This window comes from Trachypithecus francoisi, unplaced genomic scaffold, assembly GCF_009764315.1.
Source record: "Trachypithecus francoisi isolate TF-2019V2 unplaced genomic scaffold, Tfra_2.0 Lachesis_group1, whole genome shotgun sequence".
Taxonomy (NCBI): Eukaryota; Metazoa; Chordata; class Mammalia; order Primates; family Cercopithecidae; genus Trachypithecus; species Trachypithecus francoisi.
The window spans coordinates 8,637,497-8,642,842 of NW_022681454.1; the positions used below are offsets into that span (position 1 = coordinate 8,637,497).

Here is a 5,346-nt window from a genome sequence, read left to right on the forward strand (position 1 = left end):
TGGTTCCATCAGTGAAGCTTTCACTGCTTCACCCTGTCCTTTGCTTGCTCCTCCAAACAAACACACTGACATTGCCCCACGTTGAAAACAAAGCAAAACAGGATAACGACAAAGCCCTCCACCTAGGTTCCTCTAGTCATCACAGGCCTCTCTTTCATGCTTTTCAAAATAGCTATCTACACCCACCACTTCACTTTCTCATGACTCCTTTTTCACCTTGTGTATTAGTCCGTTTTCATGCTGCTGATAAGGACATACCCAAGACTGGGCAATTTACAAAAGAAAGAGGTTTATTAGACTTACAGTTCCATATGGCTGGAAAGGCCTCACAATCTTGGCAGAAGGTGAAAGGCAAGGAGGAGCAAGTCATGTCTTACATGGATGGCAGCAGGCAAAGAGAGTGCTTGTACAGGGAAACTCCCATTTTTAAAACCATCAGATTTCATTCACTATCATGAGAACAGCGTGGGAAAGACCCACCCCCATAATTCAATCACCTCCCACTAGGTTCCTCCCACAACAGGTAGGGATTGTGGGAGTTACAATTCAAGATGAGATTTGGGTGGGGACACAGCCAAACCATATCACCTTGCAACCTTGCTGCCACTCACTCCACTGAAACAGACTTTCCCAACATTGACCTTTCCTCAGTCCTCAACCATCCTCTCCAGCTTTCCTGCCACACATGGCAATGTGGTCTGCCAACTCCCATCCTGAAATCCTTCCTTTCCCAGAACTCTTTTGGTTCTCTTCCTATGTCCCTGATCTGTCCCATCCCTATGCTATACCTGTCTCCCTCAAGCCTTGCAAACGTTGATGTTCCTTAAGGTGCAGCACCATAGCCCTCTCCTCTTTCCCTTGACAATCACTTTCATTCTTGGCTTTCACATGTTCTAAAACAACTCCTAAATTTGAAACTTTAGCTTCAGCTACACCAGTTCCAATCTCCAACTCTCTGCTAAACTTCTTCAATGGCATGCCCCTTCAATATAGAGTCTCTAAATTTCATCCCCCATCACCTCACCTATCAAATCTAGACCTTATACTGATTCCCCTCATCTATTTATAGAAAGCTTTGTTTCTAATATGTAGAGTTTGCGGTATTGGCATGATCTGGTTTGAGATCAAAGTGAGACTCAGAGAAAACTGGGACAAAGAGCAACACTGAGGTACTGCCCCAAACAAGAGTATAGAAAGAAAGGCATGATGGTAGGTGGCGAACACTGTTCCCAGTGCTGAATCCTCAAAGCTAGTAACAGCCAAGTGAGTTATCAGTTACCCACCCCTGCCAAGCTGGTTGCCTGAAAAGGCTTCTAAGTTTATCATTATTTTTAGCTATCATTTACTGACTACTTACCACAGACCTGTGCTAAGCATATTATATCTGTTACGGTTTGGCTCTGTGTTCTCACCAAATCATAATCCCCACATGTCAGGGGAGGGACCTGGTGGTAGGTGACTGGATCATGGGAGCAGTTTCTTATTCTTGGGATAGTGGGTGAGTTCTCAGCAGATCTGATGGTTTAAAAATGTTTGGCAGTCCCTGCTCCTTCCTACCCGGTTCTCTCTCCCCTGCTGCCTTGTAAGATGTGCCTTGCTTCCCCTTCACCTTCTGCCATGATTTTAAGTTTCCTGAGGCCTCCTCAGCAATGTGGAACTGTGAGTCAATTAAATCTCTTTCCTTTATAAATTACTCAGTCTCAGGTAGTATCTTTATAGCAGTGTGAGAATGGATTAATACAACATCCATTAACTGGAACAATTCTGTAAGAACCCAATTACCACCATTTACAAGAGAAACAACTGAGATATGGAAACTTTAAGTCAGTTATCCAAGATCATATAACTATTATGTGCCAAAGGCAGGATTTGAATCCTGGTCCCTAAACACTGGAGTCTATGCTTTTATGCTATGCTATTTCACATGGGAAAAAAGATATTTTACACACACACACACACGAAACCCTCCTCCACAGACCTAACTGTTAAAATTAGGTAAAACTGTCTAATTATACAAATGTAAATGTCTAGGTATATTAGGTAGATATCTAATTAGAAAATTAAACATTTTCTAGCTCTACAGAAGTGATAAAGGAAAAATTTATTTGGAACGACTCCCAGAGTTATGATGAATTAACTGTTACACAATTTACTTTTACTATAAGAATTATAGGCTGGGTGCGGTGGCTCATGCTTGTAATCTCACCACTTTGGGAGGCCAAGATGGGTGGATCACTTAAGGCCAGGAGTTCGAGACCAGTCTGGCCAACATGACGAAACTGTCTCCACTAAAAATAAAAAAATTAGCCAGGCGTGGTTACGCATGCCTGTAATCCCAGTTACTCTGGAGGCTGAGGTAGGAGAATCACTTGAACCCAGGAGGTCGAAGTTCCAGTGAGCCAAGATCGCACCACTGTACTCCAGCCTGGGCAACAGAGCAAGACTCCATCTCAAAATAATAATAATAATAACTATTCCATATCATTTTGTATAGTTCCCTAAATTACTTCATGATGTCAATCCTGTACCTCCCAAATAAGGTTATAAAAAGGTCTGGAAACCCCAATAAGGTTATAAAAAGATCTGGAAATCCCAACAAGGTTATAAAAAGGTCTGAAAAAAAATTGTATCTTGCATTTCTTATGTGTTCTGTAAATTATAACTATAAACAAAAATGTATCTCATACCTAATAATAGTAATGATTATGACAAATACTTATGTTTCCTAGATGCCAGGTACTGTTCTAAGCCCTTTACACTTATTAACTCATTTACTGTAAGATAGGTGCTACTATTAGCCACATTTTACAGGTGAGGACAATGAGGAATTTGGCAGATTTAAGATGGCCACAAATTCTCTGACGATTCTCCCACGGGGTAGTGGAGTCTAGGTCTCCTTCTCTCCTACGAAGGCTCTGCCTTAATCTGATTCTGTGCTTACAAAGCTGTGATCATTTCCCAGGCCCACGCCTTAAGAGCTAACAGCTTCCACTTCCCATCTTTCGGAACAGTGGCTATGGAAGACCTGAGCCACCTGTAAGATGCCCAACTAGAGAGAACACATGGAGACAGAGAAGGGTTCAGCTGGCTCCCAGGAAAGCCATCCTGACCTCTCTAGGCTGGCCCCTCCTTCGGCTGAATGCCACTGAGTGATCCCAGTTGACACCACATAGAATTAAAGAATTTCTCAGCTGACATCTGCCTGAATACCTAACCCACAGAATTATGAGATAAAATAGTTTTTAAGTCACTAAATTTGGGGGTAGTGTGTTACACAGCAACAGAAAACCTGACCATGTACAGAGAAGATGGTTACACAGCTAAAAAGTAATAGGTAAGCAGTAAGGGACAGAGGTGGGATTCAGAGCCAGGGAAACCGACACCAAAGCCACATTCATAACCACTGTTTCCTTTGATCAGAATCAGCTGCCTCTTCAGTCTACTGCCTGTGCCTGATTGTCCAGGTAATCCCACAGACAAGCATTGCATTAAGGAACTGCACAATTCAGGACTAACGTGTGCTACACAAGGTGTTATAGTGTGACAGAAGGAGCACAAGGTTCTCTTCCATCTTTGCGACTAACTCACCTGGTGACAAGCAGTAAAAATTTTCTGTGGTGAAGACATGGACTCCATCTGTCTTATTGAACAATGTATCTCTGGTACCTAGCAGAGTGTCTTCGACAGAGTAGGGGCTCAATACATATTTCTGGATGGAAGAGACTCTGGGCCTCAGTTTTTCATCTATAAAAATGGAGAGGTCCCCACTGATCTCTTTTAGAGGTTTTTTCTTGTTCTAAAAGCTACAAATCTATACGAGGAATGTGATGGTGGAAAGATGGTATGAACGGCGTCAAAAAATGAAAATATGGGGGGGAAAAGAAATAAGAAAAAGTTTAGATCAATGTGAACGAAGAAATGCTTCTAAAGAAAACAGCCAGAATGGAATTTCGACCTGCAGAGAGGACTCCTAGAGCAAAGGCCTCTCAATTCTACCAACAGGTCAAACACTACTGGAGAGAATCTGTGGATGTCTTTTCAGCAGAGCCATTCATAGATTACTTCTCCAAGGGCCCACAGTTCGCGCACCTTAATCGAGCTTACTTTAGGGGGCTCCTAAGGATGTCAGACCATCATACTTTCTAAATGGCTTACTCGTAGCTCCTCACCTCTACCCCACTCATAAAAGCACTGGCTTAAAGCAAACAAACCTGGAGTCTTGTCTTAGCTTTATGCTGACTCTTATCACACCGGGAAGGCCAATTCAGTTCAACAGACACTGTGTGCCTAATATGTGGAACAGACTGTCGCGAGGACGGAATGCTGACAAATGGAACAGATGTGTTCCCTGCCCTCCACAGACTCTGTGTCTCAGTTTTCCATCATTCACTTAACTTTACAGTGCCCATTATGCGCTAGGCACTGAAGGTACGATGGCAAACACATCAGATATGGTCATCCATGTCTTCATGATGCATCAGTCTAGCGGGAAAAACAAGTATCATCGCACTGTACCAGAATTATTTTAAGGGCGGAGCAATAGCTAACGTTTATTGAGCACTTACTAAGTGGCAGCCACTAGTCTAAGCGATTTACATGCACCGACTCATGAAATACTACAAGGGTCCAGCGACGCAGGTGCCGCTATGATACCCGCTTTACAGATGCGGGGCTGAGGCACAGAGAGGCCACACCGTAATCAGACTGAGCTAAGCTGTGGGCTCTGCCGTCTTAAGCGCTACTCTCAACTACAGCGTGGATGGAAGGAAACAGGAGCCGAGAGATGGGCAGCGCGGAGCGGAGGCGGGCCGGGCTGGCTTCCAGCGGGCAAAGCCTGGAGATGAGAGGACGCGGGTGGGGTTTCCAGGCCGAGGGAGCTGCACCAGGGAGAAGGCCCGGCTCCAAGGCCCGGCTCCCAGGCCCGGAACCTGGCCTTCTGGGTCTCAGTTCGCGTCCCCTGTGATGCCGGGCACAGAGCAGATGCTCGCTGACTCTCGCAGGAGCCGCCAACTCCCCGGGTATCCTCGAGTGCCCCTGAGATGCGGAAGGAACGGCAGCGGGTCCATGTCCTTCTGGGCCACCTTCGGGCGCGCGGCCTCCCTTCCCTTCCGGGCCATTCCCACCAGCGCCAGCCCCGCATGCCTTCGCAAGGCCGGCCACCTTACCCTCGGAGGCCGCTATCTGCCCCGCCGCCTACTCTTCACCTGCAGCAGCTGCCCTCAGAGGCGCTCGCAGGGACCCGCCGGCCGCGGAACCATCCCGACAACGCCCCCTTGGCTTGCCGGAACCGCCCTCCTGCTTCCGATGGTGTCACTTCCGCTGGGGGCGGGTTGTGTGGGCGCGGTG

At 46.1% G+C, this 5,346-nt stretch overlaps 1 protein-coding gene across 4 annotated transcripts in view; it reads right to left on the reverse strand.

The window, feature by feature from the left end:
* The window catches only part of ZBTB49 (zinc finger and BTB domain containing 49), a 32,223-nt gene extending 26,907 nt beyond the window's left edge, over positions 1-5,316 (reverse strand). For all 4 annotated transcript variants that reach the window (XM_033213731.1, XM_033213730.1, XM_033213729.1 and 1 more), the window contains exon 1: positions 5,166-5,316. The gene's annotated coding sequence lies outside the window, so the exon portion shown is untranslated. The remainder of the gene's footprint in view (positions 1-5,165) is intronic.
* Between the last annotated feature and the right edge of the window lie 30 nt (positions 5,317-5,346).